We start from the raw sequence: 20,680 nt of genomic DNA, 5'->3' as shown, positions 1-20,680 counted from the left end.
AATCCAACACAGCATGGCTTACCATCTATGATTGTAAGTTACAGTCCTGTTTATATAAGGTGTACTCACTAAACACGAAAAAGATAGTACAATTACAATGGTCTACAAGTACTAGTAGTTCAATGGAAAAGTCTGATCATTTCTGATTTATCATTGAGTATAAATGAAATTCTTTAAGAAAATAAAGAGATATAATATTTCCTAACATAGAAAACCTATGAACAAGAGGCCCAAAAGGGCCTATGCTCTACTGGCTGGGTTTGTGTGGTCAACATCACTGTTTTCGAAAAGAACCAACCTCTTATGGATATCTGAATACCGTACAAGTTTCATCGCGATACACTCAAAACTGAAGACTGTATCATGTTCGCAAGCATTTTTTACACAATAACATATTTTTTATACTATCAAGGCCCATAATCTTATTATTTCAAGGCCCATAATCTAGGCATACATGGACAGATCTAGCTGGTTTTCGAAAGGAACCGAGCTCTAATGGATATCCAAATACTGTACAAGTTTCATCGAGATACAATCAAAACTGAAGACTGTATCGTGTTAACAAGCAATTGTTTACACAATAGCATTTTTAATACTATCAAGGCCCATAATCAAGGCATGCATAGGCGGATCTGGCTGGTATTCGAAAGGAACCAAGCTCTAATGGATATCTAGATACTGTACAAGTTGCATCGAGATACAATCAAAACTGAAGGCTGTATCATGTTAACAAGGAATTGTTTACAGGCGCACTGATTTTTTATATTATCAAGGCCCATAATCTAGGCATGCATGGGCGGATCTGGCTGGTTTTCGAAAGCAACCAAGCTCTAATGGATATGAAGATACTGTACAAGTTTCATCAAGATACAATCAAAACTGTATTGTGTTAACAAAGAATTGTTTACAGACGCACAGACGCACATACTACGTACAAATTACCATCGTATAAGCTCTTCTGGCCTTTGGCCAGTAGAGATAAAAAACAATTATTACCTTAAAAGTGACTAATTTGAAGAATTAAAAAATATAACATATGATATAGAGATCATAGAGCAAGAATTGCTGCCCTTGCTTCAAGAATAAACTTAACATAACTATCAAGATTTTAACACAAGAATGTTGTTGCTGTTGTTGATCAATCGCGACCCCTTGTTGTATTTTTGTAGAGGGTCACCAAAGGAAGCTTCCTGTAAAGTTTCATTGAAACTGGACTGGTAGTCTCAGAAGAGATGTTTTTTAAAGCAAAACAGGAAGTAGGCCATTTTGTTGTTGTTGATCAATCGTGACCCCTTGTTGTATTTTTGTAGAGGGACACCCAAGGAAGCTTCCTGTGAAGTTTCATTGAATTTGGACAGGTAGTTTTAGAGATTTTTTTTTAAATGGACACTCTTACTCAAAATCATTACAAACACATGCATAACAAACAAAATTTTGAGTGATAAACCTTAAACTACTTGCCAAATAATGCATTTATGGAAAATATTAATTACTGATAACAGAATTGTAACCAAGTATTTAACAGATGAAAACGTAAAAATATTTAATGATTGGTGAATGCTTAAAGATATACTGTGATTTACTATAGGCTCATAAGGTAGAAATAGCGCGTTTTCTGCACCTTTCTTTCAAATTATACTCGGCATCCATCATAAAAATCACCATTATTCATTCCTTTTGGTATATTAAAACCACTTTATTATTTTGGTTAATCTTATTTGGGAGTAAGAGTGCATCTTCAAAGCAAAACAGGATGTTGGCCATTTTGTTGTTGTTATTGATCAATCGTCATCCCTTGTTGTATTTTTGTAGAGGGTCACAAGGAAGCTTCCTGTAAAGTTTCAATGAATTTGGAGTGGTAGTCTCAGAAGAGATTTTTTTAAGCAAAACAGGAAGTCAGCCATTTCGTTGCTGTTGCTATTGTTGTTGATCAATCGTGACCCCTTGCTGTATTTTTATAGAGGGTCACCCAAGGAAGCTTCCTGTAAAGTTTCATTGAATTTGGGCAGGTAGTTTCAGAGATGTTTTTTAAGCCATTGTTGACGGACAGACGGACGGACTGACTGACGGACAAAGACCGATCACAATAGTTCAAGAAATAGTCATGAAAAAATAGTTAGCAATTCCAAACCACCTTTTTCAGCCAGGCCTCTAAGTAATGAAATCTGCAAAAAAGTTAATATTTATGTGGAGAAATTAAATACTGTTAAATGAAGATAAAATAAAAACTTCAGTAAAAAAATGTAAGCTACTGAAAAAGAAAAAATGCTTCTGGGTGGATTCGAACTTGGATCCTTCAAAAGATGTGGTCCTGCACTTAACAAAAAGGCTTAATCATTAAAATTGAAGAGTTTCAGGTGGAGATTTTCTTAAGTGGCTACCTTAATAAACATGATAGGATAATGGTTCTTGTGCACTGTACTTCCTCTCATTGCCATATAGCTATATATCAAGTTTTATTTCAATCCCATCAGTAATAAGTTTTAGTTGTTATTGAGAGTAGTTGCATGTGCTTTTTACCGCATAGAAATGAAATACAAGAACGAACAGTTTTGAGTTCTTTTTTTATTTTTCCTTTACCTTTTTTCATCATAACAGAAGTTTATCGTCTAACCTCTGCTTATAAATATCACACATTGTGAATAGCGGCAATAATACATAAATCAGCATGGATAAAACAAATCGAAATAAACATTCGGTTATATACATAATTGATAACAAGTAAAAGTCTGCAATTTTACTTTACACCAGACATATTTCTCCCTGTGGTCAACCATGCCAAACCGTAACAAAACATGGGAAGTTTTCAACAAAATTAACATGGAGCAGTCAACAGTTTTCTCTCCATTTTTTCACATAAACACTTTGATCAACAAGTACATATGATTTAACAAATATACAGGACCATCTAAATGGCAGCCATTCTCAACAAATCGAGGGCACAGAGCATGACCGACCTGGCTCTATTTAATCTATTTTTATATTGAGTTAAATAGGTATCGCTCAGAGCCCTCAAAATAAAGAAAACCAAGTGGCTGCTACTTTAATTCAGTCCATCGATAACCAGAAGCGCCTATACCCATATGAACATAGATGGCTCATAAGCCCTGGAGGTAATCGAAGGGTTGATGGAAAGAAAAATAAATACTAATGCACCTTGTGCCAGAAATAACAATTGCGGGAAAATCAATAGGGCCATGAATGATAAAGCCAATACTTAAAATCCAATATAAAGGCCATCATATTAAATAGTGATCTTATTTTCTTTTTTCCCGCGGATATGAAGTAAGCAGCTGTGCATGCTCACAATAAACTGTCTTAGTTATCCAATTTATGTGACGTATCTATGCAAGATTTATACAGATGGGTATCTCATTCAACAGGTTATATTCAGAATAAACTTCTGTCCAAAAGTTGATATTTCTTGTGAATCTTAAATGCATATACTAGGAGTAGGTTACCAGTCAATGATCCAATCTGTATCTTGTCAATTTTGTATTTGCGTGGGATCTTTCAGAGTATGACTGTTTTAAAAGCTATAGCTGATACGAATCACTGGGTATGATTGTCCTGTCCATTTCCTCGGTAGAAAAAAGTACTGGAGCAGTTTTCAACGCCCAACTTAGAATTATCTTAACTCTCAACTTAGAATTATCTTAACTCTGAGAGTAGAATCAAAGTGTTTTGTCATGATTTTAAAAACAATTCGACAAAAGACTGGATGGAATCAGTGTCAGAGAGACTATGACTAAGATCCAAGAATTATATCGAATAGGTTGGGGATAGAACCCATCCCCTCTATGGTAAAAAGGCATTTCTTTATACCACTAGTATATACGTACAACTAAACCACTGTCACCATTACAGAATGCTGAGTCAAGAAATTGAGACATGATTTTTTTTTCTACATGAAGCAGCAGCCACTTGGACACAGCTATGAATATAAACTAATTTTCTCTACAATTTTGCACTCAATTATCTGTACAGCTATCATACAACATAGAACGTCTTTTTAATTGCGTTTAATTAATTAAAAAACATTTTTGCACACAAACAGTCTGATGAGCTTGACTTGATTTCATCAATTTTGTTTGATTTTCATTTCTGATTTAACAAAGTGTCTTTTCTTTTATTATCAAACAATCATTTATACACAATATTGAGATAGAGCAAGCTTGTTTGCAATGATATTATTTCCAACAAAAACTGATTATAATCCACATCTGTGGAAGCAATACACATGCCAGTATGAAATTATCAATTTTCACATGATCATTTACAAAAAACATGGTGCTGTTTAAATGCAATATTGATATTAAAGGAACTCATTCAGATTTTAAATTTGTAACATTTTTTTTGTTCAACTAATTATTTTACTTCCTTCTATGAAAAAACACACCAGAGAATATCTTAACTTAATTTTGTAAATCCAAGCCTGAAGTCATTAAATTTTCGATGACATTAACCACGTTTTTTGGGCAGAATAACACATTTTCTGTCATAATTGATAATAACTGTCAATGCTATAGCTCTTATTTAAATTTTTTGACATTTTTTGATTTTTACAAACATTTTATACACAAGTTAATTTTTCTGATATCTGACCCTATAAATTGTAAACGAGTCCCTTTAAAGTAGAGAAATAAATGGTAGTGTAGGTCTTTCATTAAGACCGTAAACATGTAAAAAAGACAACCAAAAACAATTTCAATGCGTTAAGAATCTGACAAGAGATGAAAGCATTCAGACAGAACACCAGATGCATTTTTGCAGAATGAAACAACAATAAATGCCATGTAACTTATGATCATTACACATAACAGATGATGAATACATGTTTATATACATGTAGACAAGGGTCATGCCTGTTTATATACATACAGATGGGAGTAATCTTGAGATTGCCTTAAACAAGATGGCTTGCTCAACTTAACTATGAATGATGATTCAAGTGCATAATTATTTAAGATAGAAATTTGTAAAATAAGGCATTCAAAGACAATGAAATTGAGTATAAGAAATAGCACCAAATAAATTAGATTTAATGTACAAGTTGATTTCTGAATAATATTCACATATATACATTAATTAATTTGATGCTTCTTTTTGATGTTAGATCGACTACATTCACTACGTAACTACATTCAAGCCAAACATGTGACCATTTATTCCAAATACTCTTCAAATGCCAGAAATACTTCAAAATTTCACCCAGTCATTGCCATCTCCAATTTAAGGATAACTAATTGATATTTTTTTTTTTAATTGGCTGAAAAAATGTTGTATCAACTCTAAACACAATTACTTTCAGCTGATACAGTTTTGCTTCAACCCATTTTATCATCTGGTACACATACAGCAACATGTAACCCTTTTAAGACCTCACATTTTAGAATTTTAACAGAATCTGTCTTTGCATTGGTACCCATTATACACACATTGTATTGAACTGATAGGTTCATAAACAAAAATGGTTTAAAAGTAAATGGCATAAGCGTCAGCACTTGTAACAAAAATTATAAATAAATAAACAACATATATTACATTTAATAAGAATAAAGATGAAATAATGATTATATTACAAATTTGGCAGAGATCCATATTTTGCAATATGGAGATATACACTATATTTTTGCAGTTTCAATGGTGAAACAGAATTTTTTTTCCTTATATTATTCACAAATGTACTTGAAATAGTCACAATCTACTGAAACGGCCTGATTCAATATATTTAATAATTTTCTTTATGGCAAAAATATGTGGTAAATTCACAAATATTTCCATTATACAACATTGCAAATATTCAGTTCTATCTCAATTTATGTCCGTCTATAAAACATGCACAAAAAAAACAATTCTTAACACCAATATCACAATTGTCATTTCAACATTTACAACACAAGAACATAGAAGCTCTAGTTTACAGCCTTCATGGCTCAATTAATTTAGAAGCAGCTTTACGTTAAACAGTCGAGTAATTACGACTTGTGGTGATGCATTTTCTGGGAATTCAGCCCAATTTGCTTATTACATGCCTCAGTTCTCGCTAGTGCTGTGCCTTGACTCGTTGGGCGGCTAGCTCTTGCGATAGGTATTTGCCTCAGCTCCTTTGCTAGTCGGTCGCTTAGCTTTTATACCAGGTATATGCTAAGCCCTTTTTCTAGTTGGCTCCTGGCCCTTTTTCTATTCCAGGGCCTCCATTGGAGGAGAACATTTAAGGATTGCTCAATACAAGTGACTGATTTGGCATTCAGCCTTTAAATTTAGAAGTTTTCATCAAAAGGATGAACAACAACAATAAAACAGCATCCTGTCATGAATAAATTGACTTCTTGATTAGGAAACAACAGAAAATATTTAACAACAAAGACTGGTTCTCAAGATTTTGCAAAGGCATATAGGAGAATTTGATAAACTTTCTTGTAAAACCATTAAACAAATATGAAATTAGAACAATTATATTAGGTTGACATAAATAATATGTACATTTTAATGGCATACTGCCAAAAGGAGCATTTTGCACAAGAACTTACAAAAACACAATCAATTCCATTTTCGTTGGGCATATTTGTTTTTGCAATGTAATTTCCTGGAGTGTAAATTTCACTTCCATTAAACTGAAACAAGTTTTTTTTACAACAAATGAACAGAAGTTTCATCATTGAAAAACTACATAAATACATGTTAACAAGTTTCCATTCCACTGTGGTACAAAATACCTTATTTCTCTTCACTCTCACTACAGTTTGATAAGATTTGCCATACCAGCAAAAATACCCATAATCCTTAACGTGTAGCTAGAAATATATAAATCTATAAACAGTTAATAATAATAAATCTATCGTGTATAAAAATCTTGCTGGAACAATCTGGTATTTATACATTCGTAACCTGTCTTTATGATGAACCCCAGGAGTAATCACACATCACAACATGTCCTTACATTAAGTGTAATCAAATGAACATAATCACAGATTGTAACTTGACCTAACTTTAAGTTTAATCTTGAGATTATTATTCATGTGACATGAATAATAACCACAAGATTAAACTTAAAGTTAGGTCAAGTGACATGATGTCTGACAAATATCCGAAACTCAATCTCAAGATTTATATGCATACACTTGTTAAACTTAAATGTTAATCCTAATCCTAAGCATTGAGCAATCCTCAGCTGTCCTCCTCAGCTTCTTTCAACCATTTTAAGAACTGTACAACTTGTTTAAGGGCTGTCTCCTTCCCCTCTGGCTCATCCTCACTTTTCTCCCACTCAATGAACGCATCCTCTGTGATTATATCATCATCATAAAGAATGTCGAAGAAACCCCTGAGTAAACCTGGAAATAGTACAGGAAAATATGCTTGGATATAGTTGATAGTATGGGGAAATATGCTTGAATATAGTTCATATTACGGGAAAATATGTTTCAATATTGTTGATAGGATGGGAAAATATGCTTGAATAAAGTTGATGAAACATGGAACAATTGGCAAACAGGTTTGAAAATCAGAGTTGAAACATGTAACAGTCACTTAATTCTCCTTATACCTGTCCCTTGTGATAGGGCAACTAAGGAATAACCATTTTAAAAGGAAAATTTAAAAGCATGTAAAACTGCATGTTTTCAAAAACATAATTTCAGAGGAAATGACGCCAATTAATAGCTGTTTCTTATATGGTTTAAAATATGTGTCTACTGAAACCCAATAGAGTGCTAAGCACAATATCAATGTAACTTTTTCTATTCTTTAATGGAGTAATGATAATCTTGTTCAATACATACCCTGTGGGTGTTCCAGTTTGGTAACAAGCACCTGCAAAGCTAACAGTGCCTGTAGTTCAAACACAGGCTTGTGGTCGAGGTACTTTTGTAGCAGGTCGTTGCGACTGCTGATGTCTTTGGGTTCTAACTTCTCCTTGCCCTTTTCACCTAGAAAACAAACATTAATGGTTGCTCAATCTTGTAAATAAATGAGATTGCCCTGAAACCTACAGGTTGTGTTCTACAAGTCTATATATTGAAATCAATGTCAAGGTTCACTTGTTTGTCATGGCCTTCTTCATATTTTATTGGTTTAACAGTTACGACTATTCAAAGATTGAACAATGTAGGTTGGGTGGTAAAGAAGATGACCTAAGTATAGGCCAGCCTCCAGCTTCCGATCACATTATTCTGCCCATTTCTGTCATCAAGTGGTGGCCAGATAGACCACAACAATATAGAATGGGGTGTACTTGTATTTTTTCTCTCTCAATGTTTAGTTCAGCTTGATAGTGTTGAATGTAGGTTGGATGGTAAAGAAGATGGCCCAAGTATAGGCCAGCCTCCAGCTTCTGATCATATTACTCTGCCCTTTGCTGTCGTAAAGTTGTAGCCAGATAAGCCACACCTAGTGACAATGGGGTTTTCCTAGATAAGCTTTAATGTATGTGACTGTTATACTAAACCGGTTTTGAATTCATGCCTACCTTTAATGGCGCTTTGACACACTGCGCTCATAAGCACCCGTATAAACTGGTATTTTCTTGTGGTTGGTTCATCAACTTTTGACTCGATCCAATCAAACACCGTCTCGTTATCTTCCCGTCACGTAATGATAAGATCGTGGAGTCGATCTGCAATTTCTGTCAGTGGAAGACCAGTTGTGGGCGTGGTGGGGGCTCTGTCTCCACCCTTGGTGTACTCCAGACCCTACAAATGGTAGCAAAGGTCATTTATATTGATCACTCAAATAGCGCACTTTATTGACAAAGGATGGACATGGCAATTTTTTTTCAAGTTTTACAAATAAGAGATACAATTCCATACCTGACATCAAATTATCTCTAAAAATATCTTAAAATTTTTGTGTCTTGAATTTTCTATGCATATATTTCATCAATGGTTGGTGCAGTATCTTGTACTACAACCTTCCAAAGTTCACAATAAAGAAATCATTGTAGTTATATGATTGTGTTTTTTTAAATCTAACTGCATTTTTCAGGGTAACCCTACATCATTCTATACCTTATCAGCAAGGAACTGATCGATCTGGTTTCCGGGTACAAACTCGGACCAGGTCAGTCCAGAAGCTTTCCATAGACCAGCAATCTTTTTGTGTCCCTAAAATAGAGCAAGAAAATTGTGGGTTAGAAAGCATCAATAATGAAATAGGGTTTAGATTCCATTACTAAAGGTTAAAAATAGGGGGTTATATTGCAGAAAACACCTTTGACCATTTTGTGTCTCTGAAATAAGGAGAAAATAGGGGATTAGATTGTATGAAATGTTTATACATGGATACAATATTGAAGAAAACACTTGTAGAACAAGTCTGACCATACAGTCCAGAACTCACAAGCGAGTGACCTTATGAATAGACAGAAAATGGTAAGATAGCAATAATACAGGCTTGCAAGTGACCAATAACAATAGATTAGAGATAAAAGTATGAGCATATTTTTTTTAAAGAAGTAGGGAAAAGTAGGGATTTTAAAGGCATATAGTAGTGAAAGTAGGGAATGTTTTTAAATGGAGTGCTTCATTTATTTATTGAAATACAAGTGTATGTATGCAAATCTCCAACACCCGACAGTGTTATTTCCACTGTCGGATTGTAAGTGGGGTTTCCAGTTAATGTGTGCACCGTACGTCATTGCCTGGCGACGTCTAGCCAGCCATCTGGCTTAGTTAGTGCGATGTTAAGATATCATGGGACAGGCTGAGATCAGGAGAATTCATTGAAAGCCAATCTTAAGGCATAGCACAGTCTAAAGTGGAAGACATTTAGTGATATTAACATTGTGTCGTTTCTTTTCTGATGTGCAAAACCCTGACACCTTACAGTGCAACATTTTAACTGTCAGACTGTCAAGGGGTTTCGTGTTAATGTGTGCACCGTACGTCATTGCCTGGCGACGTCAAGCCAGCAAACTGGCTTAGTTAGTGCGAGGTTAAGATAAAAAACAGGACAAGATTGAGTTGAGTTACCGAAAAGTCAATCATAAAGTATGGCACAGTCAACCAGAGGAAGACAATTAGTCATTATCATGTGCAAACCCTGACACCTTACAGTGTTATTTCCTCTTTCAAATGTAAGGGGTTTCCAGCTGATGTGTGCACCATACGTCATTGCCTGGTGACATCTAGCCAGCCAACTGGCTTATAGTTAGTGCGAGGTAAAGATATTATAGATTGTCAAGACTTCTGGAGATATCTTATAATGGAGAGGAAGTGTAAAACCAAATATCTTTAGATCATGACTTTTAAAGGTGCCTGAAGATCTCTTATTGAATTCAAAATGTTCTGAAAATGTTTAATATCAACTATTTGTATGATGTATTTATACAGAAATGGTATATGACAACTTTTGAAACAGTGAACATAACAGGCCATTCCAGTAAACCTTGAACATCAACTTCTATTAACAATACATAAAGTGCCTTGTTTGTTTTTTTACTTTTGTACCAATTGGAAATGTCATCAAACATTCAACGAAAGTTTCTGTAAGATCATATAAGGGTCTTACCTCTCTATGACTAGCATCGTGTAGCACCTCGGCCAATAATACCCCAACCTTGTTATTGGCAATATGGGGCTTGACGGCATTCTTCAGGATGGACAGTGGCATGCTGCCATCCTGGATCATGGGGCTGATCAGCTCACCATGAAACTGCCAGATCTTCGGAATGTCGATTTCTAGGTACTCCGCAAAATCAAGGACCTCCACTAACCTAGAGAAGATAGTGGTGATTAGACAGTAAGTTCTTTGATAAACGAGCTCTGGTGTAAGCCACCAATGCTTGTCTGTTTTATAATAACAGTTAAACAAGGGGTTTAACCCGACAATTATTTAAGATACAGTTACAGGCCTTGCTTGCCACATGTGTACTGTCTCCTCGGAACAAGTATACAAAGTTCAATTTGAATATTTTTTAATGGTTTAAGGCCGTTGAATCTCAGTTTATGCTCTTTCTATTGCATAACATGTGTTTCTAAACGAACAAAAGCATAATGTCTTTTTACATGTGAATGTTATACATCAACACGGTATGCATGAATAAATGCCGTTCACAGAAAGTAACGGATCGATACGCAGATACAGCATTTTTTATTAGGTCAATTAAAATTAAAGGGCATTCAAACGGTGGGCCGGGATGAAAATCTAGCAAATAAGTTATACCCGGTAGTCGCCTTGAACACATGATATCAAAATCATTTTAGTTCACCAGGAATCCCACGTATGTGAGTCAAAACCTTTAAAAATAGAATTTATAACAACCATTTCCTACCCTTTGATATAGTTATCCACAGATATAACATTTTTATTGACGAGATCGTGTAACAAGTGTCCGGTCTTGTTCCGTGCCTGGGGCGACCGCTCAAGTACATGGTTTATGGCGTGATAGATAAAGTGGTGATGGTTTTCTGGCGACAACTCCTTTACACATAATGTTGCCTCCTGAAAAAGAAGTTTTAAAAAATTATGAGCTTTTGGTAATAAAATACCATTGGTAAAGTGCATTACTGCTACACTATTAGTAATGAAACATAAATTTGAATCTCTTTACTAGTTACAATATGTGCAGGGACAAAGCGGTGTATATTTGATGCTGTAGGAAATGTGCTTATTGACCGATATATTTACTTATTATTAGCTAGACATATAAAAAGTTTGTATCTTTGGTTGAATGCAGTACCAGACCAGTATTCAATCTAACTCTTATCCCTGGTCATGCCTCAATGTTTAGTTTCATTTGATTGGCCAATCAATTCTACAGTAAAATCAAACACTGAGATTGTACTCATAAAATTTAAGTTAAACATGTAAGTTTGTTATAGAACGCAGCCAAAGGAAAAGAGTTATATTGAAAAATGGCCCTGGCCCATCGTTACAGTCACAAAACCCAGTCTTGACTCAACTTAAGAAAATCACTTCAATTAAATAACACAGAATTGTGCAATTTCATTAAGTAATTAATAAAATTCTGCAAATTTCATCATTAATACTCAACTCGAAGGAAAGTTGTAATGAGATGTAATTTGATATCTGGAGTCTGAACTCGAGACTTCATGGCCCTAGATTCTCATTTTAAAGCTCCTCTAGCGGGTCTACCCAAACCTCTTAGGATTAATGAGGCGGACACCACATTCATCCTCTTACTGCTAACCACTCTCTACCACTTACGTTGCTGTCTAATATCTGGAAGTACTCATCGAGAATTGCTTTGGTTTTCTTCTCCATCTTGTCATCTGAGAGCACCGCCGCAGTACTGGATGCCAGGGCAACTACAGGTTCCGCAGATACCCGAGGCTCTGATCCCCTTCCTCGGCCTCTTGACTCCCGCACTGCATCTTCAGGCTGCTGACCAGCTCCGATGGCCCTGTTGATGGTAAAATAAACATATGATTAATGTAGATTTGCAAAATAATCATGCTCAAGGTAAAATTCAAAAAGGTACACTGTGTATAAATTAATAAAACTTAACATTTTATCTTGTATTATCATAGTACTTTGTCAAGTAATTACCTCCAGAATCTACTTCCTTGCAGGATTAATAATCAAGAGCAAAATGACAGATCAACTTTTGATTCTTGTTAATGTGTAAAGAAAGACAATTTGAATGAACTTTTCAAATTATTCAACCAGTTGTCTGGTAATCACACTCGCCTCTCACCAAGGCGACACTGGTTCAATTCCAGGCCTGGGCACATGTGACATTGGTTAATGGTCACCAAGCTAGACAAGTGGGTTTTTCCCCCACAACACAAGAACACATAGGCACGGAACATGATATCAACGACTTAGTATAAGTAATCATAACATATCAACCAGAGTGACTTTGTAAAAGTTATCATAACTTCACAATCGTACAATATATAATAATTATATGAACTGAACTATTCATCCTACTAAAACATTATCAAGCCCTTACTTGGCAGCAGCTACAGCCTTCTCGCGCTCCTGTTCCTGTAAGAGTCTGGCGTAGGGGTTCGGAGGTCGCCCAAACCCACCCCTGCCACGCCCTTCTCCCCATGAAGGGCTTGAGCCCATCATTCGCCGACCCGAGTCATATTCAGGCTTACTAAGCCTGTGAATACATAGAAAATATATTCAGATTTTTGAAGAACATCAAGGTTCAGCACTATCAATAGTTTAAATTTACTGTTACTCATTGTTCTCTTATTTATTCATATACATTCCATTCAATCATAAAACAAGGTAAATCTTTTACATTAAAAACAGAGCAAAGTATTCCAAATGTTCTTTTCTTCTTCTTCCTCAACATGTCACAAAGTAAAACTGTTAAACCCAAGCCAAAGGCTATTTGACTATAAGACAAAGCCTGACAATTTTGCCCTAGTTATCCTTGTTGCAGTATTGGAATAAGAAATAATAAGCCCTTACCTGTTTGCTGGAGTGCTGGGTTTTTCCTTCTCCATGGAGCCCCTACCAGAGGTGCCTCCTATTGAACCTCGACCCCAGTTAGCAAACCTTCCTGTACCACCACCAGGGCCAAACTGAATCGACTCATTCACATTTTGATGCAAGATTTACAGTATGCTAATATTATCTGGATGTTTTAAACAAGACATTTTTCAATTAAAAATAACATTTCCTTTACACCTTTAAAATTATATTTTTTTTATAAATGACAGAACTGCCTTAAAAAAGAAGTTGCCCTTCTTATATAAATCCAAATTCTTGAATGGTACCTTGGAAATGTTCATGCGTGATGGGTCTATTGAGCAGTCCACTGATCGCAGCGGTGTTCGGTTGCCCACCGTGTTCCAACCATCATTTCCCTGTCCACCTCGGTCACCTCCCATCTGACCACTTGGTGGCCCACGACGACCTGCAAATAAGTAACACACATGCAGAAACATGTACATATATAAGGGTTTAGTTGAACAATCATAACTTAATCCATTAAGTGGCAGAGATAAAAAGGTAGAACTTTTTAATGTATGACCTTTTTTAGAAACATATTCAATGCTTTTTGGAAGATTTTTTACTATGAAAACCAGTTATGAATAATCACAGTGTCTTACTGTGATCTATTAGGGACAGACCATTGCATTCGGAATTCTTACATTTTATGGTTCCGGAGCAAAATTATAAGAGTCAAAACAATTTCTTTATGCAAGTTTAATTAAAACATATAATCGTGTTCTCATGAAAAGGATGCGCAAGGATATAGTCAGTTTTGATTATCGGTATAAATACCATCTAAGACAGCCAGTATCAATGTAAAAGCCCTTAAAAATGGACATTTAGGATGGAAAATACCCACTACAAAAATCATAATGATGAAGATGCAATAAACCACAGTACATACCTCCCCTGGGTTGTGACTTCTGTTGGAACTGGAAATGTTGAGATTGAAGGGCCTTCTCCTGCTTCTCCTGGGCCACTTCATTGTGGATCTGGTCGATGGTCTTGTGGTTGTTGTCTGAACGTAGTGGTATACACTTGTTCTGTTGGGACAAACAGGACAAGGATTATGATATGGTGCAAATAAGTAGGGATAGTATGGTTGTTTTTAAATAATCTGTCATCAGTAACGAGAAATTATCTTTCATGGTATGTCAGATTAACAATCATTATTGACAGAATTATAATGGAAACACACATAATGTCACAAAAGAGATGACTACCCCCGCATACCACATTGACGAAGAAAGTTATTAATTGACTCGAACAAATGTTCAAAAAGAAATTGTTTAAGATATTTTATGATTATTTCAACGACAGTACCAACTATTTGCCACATGATTTATGTAAATTATACCTCTAAGACAAGTACAAGGTAGGAATGGTTCGAACCAAATACACTAATCGTATAGATCCACTGTGTAAAAAGGATGTTCAAAGAATGACGTCACCATTACGTCATATGTACTTCCGTTATGTACTTCCGTTGGAAAATTCTCAATAAAAAAAAAGTTCTTATGATTGATAGACATGTTTTCACATGCTCAATACACTGTAAATTAAAACTATCATTATTCCTGAAATTTTTATACCTTAAGTATCTATTCTTGCTTGATTTATCATTTAGAGTAGAGATTAAAGCATAAACCGCTGCCCTATAGTTGAAAGGTCATTTTGAAAGATCTGTCATGGCGGACGGTGCAATTTTTAGAGTTTGTTTTTTAAGTGGAGTGATTTTTCTTAGGAATAACTTGACTCCCCTTTTTTATTGGCTTAAAAGGTAATTTAAAGCTTGTACTTTAAGAATATATGTGGTTATCATAGCCTGCATTCACTCGAAATGCCTTTAAATGTTGTCTGAAAATTATAATTTTACATTGAATTATATAGGGAATAACAATGGTGGTGTGTAACCTAAATCAAGGGCACAAGGTCACTCAAAAAGGTGAAAATATATTATTTCGTAAAAATTGCTCAACTCTTTAGCACAGCTTTTCGTGTTGCAACGAATATATGAATCATGCTTGTAAAATATTGAACCTCAAAACTAAATAGAAATTGATTTTTTTAAACATTTAAAATTTTTGTCCTTCATTCGACTTTTGCATCGCTGCTGACCCTTAAAGTTAAAGGAAAGTCCTTTAATTTGTGAAAGTCTTCTGCTCCTGAAACTTAAAAAACAGCTGTTTAGTAAATATAAGTCAAGCGGCAAAAACCTTGACTTCATCGTAATTGATGTTTTTTATATACTTTACACAGTATAAGCATGATCCCTTATAAATTGTGAAAAAAGCTACACAACTCCTATACCATACCATAATATAACGGGTAGTGTAAAATGCAAAATCACAAGGGTTGAAAACAACCCTGTTCAAAAACTACTGATTTACTAATAAGGGAAGCTTTCATTTAATTTTAACGTTGTACATTTTAATTATTAATTATTTTATCCTTTTAAATCGACTGTTAACAAGAAATAAATGGATATATTGAATATATTGAATTTTTAACAAAATGAAGTATACATTTATCAAAAGAATTTGTGTGTGTTAATTAGAACATCTACATTTCCCATTCAATCATTTATTTGGCATGATATTTTCAAGAATAAAATTTAAAATAACCCCAAATCTCCATTGTACACATAAGCGTTATGATTGATGCTGAATTAGAAGTCATATTAAAGGCCTAGTTTAAGGAATGTTTGGCATGATAATCCCCTGCTGTGCATCTTCTGCTAATTGCACTGGTGTCACAGTAAGGGCCAATTTCTTGTGTATTCGTTTATTGGCCCAGGGCCATTTAGAGTCCATTTCTATAATAAATATCTCCAAAACTGCACAGGAGGATACTCAGATCAGAGGTCTGATCAGATGGATCGAGACAAGTAGATTAAAATCAATACACAGAGGTTGTGTACTGTACACAGTTTGGGTGGGTCACTTATAGAAGGCTCAAACTAGGTCTTTAACAACATGTATTACCTAGTACAGTCCAAACAATTGTACTTTGATGGACTTTTTTACTATTTTTGATATGGGGATTAGAAGAATCCTGTATAACATGTCTTTTATTTTAGAACAGGGATTAGAAGAATCCCGTATAACACGTCTATTAATTTAGACTATATACCTCTAATGGCTCTTCGTTGGGTTCATGTACATGTATATCGTGCGTTAGTACATCACTTCCTGTGTGAATATCTTCTACTGTGCCTAGTACATTTTCTGTTGAAACTAAGTTGTTAATGACATCACTTTTCAGGAATTCGTACAATGGGCCCAAAAGCTTTCTTGACGCCTCATTTAGAGTTTGCTTGAGTGTATCTATATCTGGTTCGAAGTTCTTAATTGTTACGTAAAGAGTGCTCTTCTGATTTTTCTGTAATAAAACATTGATTTCTTTTTGCTTTATCAGCGCTGATTCTTTCACCTCTAAGCATGTTTTAAGTTGTGCAGTTAATATGCATTCATTTCTCGAATGACATTGTGTTATCTCTTGTTCTATTTGTCGTTGTAATTTTCAAAATATTCGTCAATTTTTTCTCTGAAATCATGTACAGCTTTAAAACTGTCTTCTTTAGCTGAATTGTTAGTTTCCTTGTTGAGACTTACATCCTTTTCTATACATTTTGTGTCATTCAATACATTCTCTAATCCCTGCAAAATTTCGTTTAAATGGTCTGTGCTCTGATTGGAAACCTCCATGAGGTCAACCACCTGATCTTCGCAAATCATATGTTTCTGTACTAAACATCTTCCACATATCACCGCCAAGTGTTTTCTGCAAAACAGCGAAGTCTTCTCATTCTTATGCCGTCTGCATATTTGTTCGTGAAGGTCTAATTTTCCAAGCGAAACCACCTCTTTATCACTTTGTTTTGCAGTAGCACCTTGATCTATACTGTGCTGTCTGAATGCCTTTGCTTTTGTATGAGTTTGAAAACATATTTCACACAAATATCCATTACAATCTTTACAGTATCCAATTATTTTCTTCGTTTTTGTTCCTGAAACACATAAATCACAATTTTGATGGCTCGCCATAATGTTTAAACATATTTAAATATTTCCTACTTTCGATTTCACTGGGAAAACCAATACTTTGTGGGCGCGTTTGTTTGAACTAGATATGTGTCAAACCAGTTCATCAATAATAAAGCTTGAAGCCTAGAAGTTTCAAGCTTCGTTGCCATGTTTATCTTATATGCGTTATTTTCACCAAATGAACAGCTTTAAAGTGATATTTGTTCATGTTTAAACAAATGTCTTGTTTGCAAAGCTATAATGTACCAGGGAGTTCAGAACGTCACGTCATTTATGTAATTGGTGCCGATTTTCGTAAAATATTTGTGTACTTTAAATTCGATTTTTTATACCAAAAGTAATTTGTTATTTAATAAATTTAGGTTCCCTGTCAAGATTAATTCATATTCTCCATTATAAAGAAAAAAACACTAAAATTGAATTATTCGTTGATGAAGAATCGATCAAAATGCAACACTATCGATTTCGCTACTGCTCCGCGACCTCGCTCGCCCGGTCACGATTTTTATCTCGCTGTTGAATACTAGTGTTATATAACCAATTTTCCGAAGGTGTTCTCCCCTGTTAATTCTTATTTTTGACCAATCAAATGAAAGGGAATATTCAGATCTCGATTTTGACAGTTGAACAAATCGAATGCGTAAACAAACAACGAAATGGTGTTTAATTGAAGGCGAAAACAGTGAGAAACAACAGGTAAGATATTAATAAACAAAAGTGTTCAATCAAATACCAACACTACATTATATTTCCAACAAAAATATGCGGTTATTTCACTTTTTACGCTGTATTTTATACATCGGAAAATTCATTTTCCAACCCCATTCGGCAATGTTTTGATTACGTTTCACGTTGACGTTTACCCCACCCAAATGAATTCACGTTCCGTAATATTAAAAGCATGTGGTTGTATTTTTCAGGTCTGGCGAACGGTGTTTAAAAGGAATATGTCAGAAGATCAAACTAGTAAAATTGGATTATTAGGTATGGAATTTGGAAAACATTTATTTTATTGTCGTCAAAATGTTGAATTAATGACAAGTTGTTTCACTTTTCAACAATATAAGAATGTCTGAATGGTTTATTATGTAGACAGTGCTGCACTTCACAGTACTGTTCTCTGTCAACAAATGTTTTTGTTATTGCATGAAGTTGAATTCAAAATTGATGTTTTATCAATGTACACACCTGTTCGTACATTAAGAGGTATTGAAAGCTATATTTAGTTTCATTATCTTGTGCATGTTGTTCGTATTTTGATATAAGTACAGTTAACGAACTCGATGCTTTGTGGTTCGTGTATTTCTCTTTCAGTTCCAGTGTGCATGTCGTTTTCAAGAGTTCCTGATGGTTTGATTTTAATTTTCTTATATGATTATACATCTGTCATCATAATGCATTTCTTGGATAAAATATAGCTAGTGGTATTTTTTTCAACTAAAATAAATCAGTGCCTTCATTTATCAATTAAAAACCAATTAGAGTGTATATATATGAATTATTTTTAACCATGTGAATTTTTTGTTGTTGTACGGATATATGAAATCTTGTGCAACAAAACATCTTTATATCTCGATGAAGTAAACATTTTTAATAAAGGGGCTTGCTCATGTTGTGGCAACAAAAATTAGTTCTCCCAGTAATGCATCTGAAAACATATTAAAATAAGTTTACTCTTTGGTATCGAAATTGCAGAATAAATAAAAAGTATAAACAGCCAATATGGTTTTAGTCGAGAGCGGACCCAGGCTGGTACAGTCAATTAATAGTAAGATAACGGATTATAACCACTCTGCCACAGATACTCATTAACAACTTGTTGGATATTTTAACCATAATGCAATATATTGAAAACATAACATGATAATGTCAATCAATCAATCACACTAGAGACATTCATGAGTCTTGTAGCTTGAAGAATAAGGATAAGTATACAACTCACCCTAGCGCCGGCGTCACACTTTGGTTTATGTTTTGAATGTAAGCACCTTTAAGTCATTATCTCAGTAAATACATCAATTATTGCATTGAAATTTGGATATGTATTCCCAACTATCTCACCTATTAAAGTAATGAAGTTAGATAACATTAACTTTTCAATTCTTACACTGAAAAGCGGCGGAATAGTTGAGCAAGCTGTCTCTGTGTCAAACCATGAGCGATCCCCTTTAATAAGTGGGAAAAAATACACGGTACCACATTTGATGTTATTCTGTGAGTAATTTTCTGTTAAAGACTAAATTAGATTATAGGACAAGCTGCTCTCTCACAGATTGACAGTTATGACATTCTTTAATTTCTTCAGATTATTTTAAGTTGTCAAAAAGGTAAAGCTGTGATGTTCTCCTTGATGAGGTCTTTACAACATTTTTAAAGTGAGTCACATGGGATCAAAAACTTGGTGAAAAGATCAAATCTTAGAAAAATATAGGGAACAAACTTAAGGCAATATATCTGGTCCAATATTAATAAAACTTAATCAGAATGTTTTCATTAATGAAATGGTTAATAAGTTTTAAACTAGGTCACCTTGGGTCAGAAACTAGGTTGATAGGTCAATTCTTAATATTCTTAATATATAAATTCAACAAATATGCTTGTTTTTTCTTCACATCTTCATTTAATTGCAGCTAGTTAAATTCATTGTTGACCTAAACTTTTTTGTTGTTCTATGTCCACCATTGAACAAGGAAATTTTAGAAATCTGGGAGAAGTACAGTCAGCCTGCTGCAGTCAGAAAAATTCAAGAAGAGTTTGAAGTGTTGCGATCATCACCTGAATCATGTCTCAGAGTGAAGATGTTTTGTTTAAGTCAGAAATGCCAGAAGTTAAGAAAACAAAAGCGGGATGGTGAATTGTGTTCTATTTTGCAATCGGGTTTTCATGCACCTGAAAAAAAGATCACTGAAGATGTAGCGCTTGCAGATGAAAGCCAAATAAGACAAGTGCAAGATGCTGCAAGGAAAGTTGTTCAGGAGAATCACAAGTTGAAGAGAGAAATAGAACATGTTGAAGATACAAATGAAAACCTTTCTTTTCAAATTGAACATTATGGAAAAAAACTTGACATTCAGATGAAATTGTTAGATATGATGAATGATCGCTACGGAGAAGCCATGAAGTATAAAAGAGAATCTCACAACTTGCAACATGAACTGGAGTTATGGCAACAGAAATTTCAACACATATCAGATCAGCTAGATAAAACAACCAATGAA

The 20,680-nt window shown here is 34.6% G+C and overlaps 1 pseudogene; it reads right to left on the bottom strand.

Annotated features, from left to right (window-relative positions):
• Positions 1-2,556: 2,556 nt before the first annotated feature.
• On the bottom strand, positions 2,557-16,923 carry LOC128245804 (eukaryotic translation initiation factor 4 gamma 1-like; annotated as a pseudogene).
• Positions 16,924-20,680: the final 3,757 nt, after the last annotated feature.

The sequence above is a fragment of the Mya arenaria genome, chromosome 9 (assembly GCF_026914265.1).
Source record: "Mya arenaria isolate MELC-2E11 chromosome 9, ASM2691426v1".
Taxonomy (NCBI): Eukaryota; Metazoa; Mollusca; class Bivalvia; order Myida; family Myidae; genus Mya; species Mya arenaria.
This window is presented reverse-complemented; position numbering and strand designations above follow the sequence as displayed.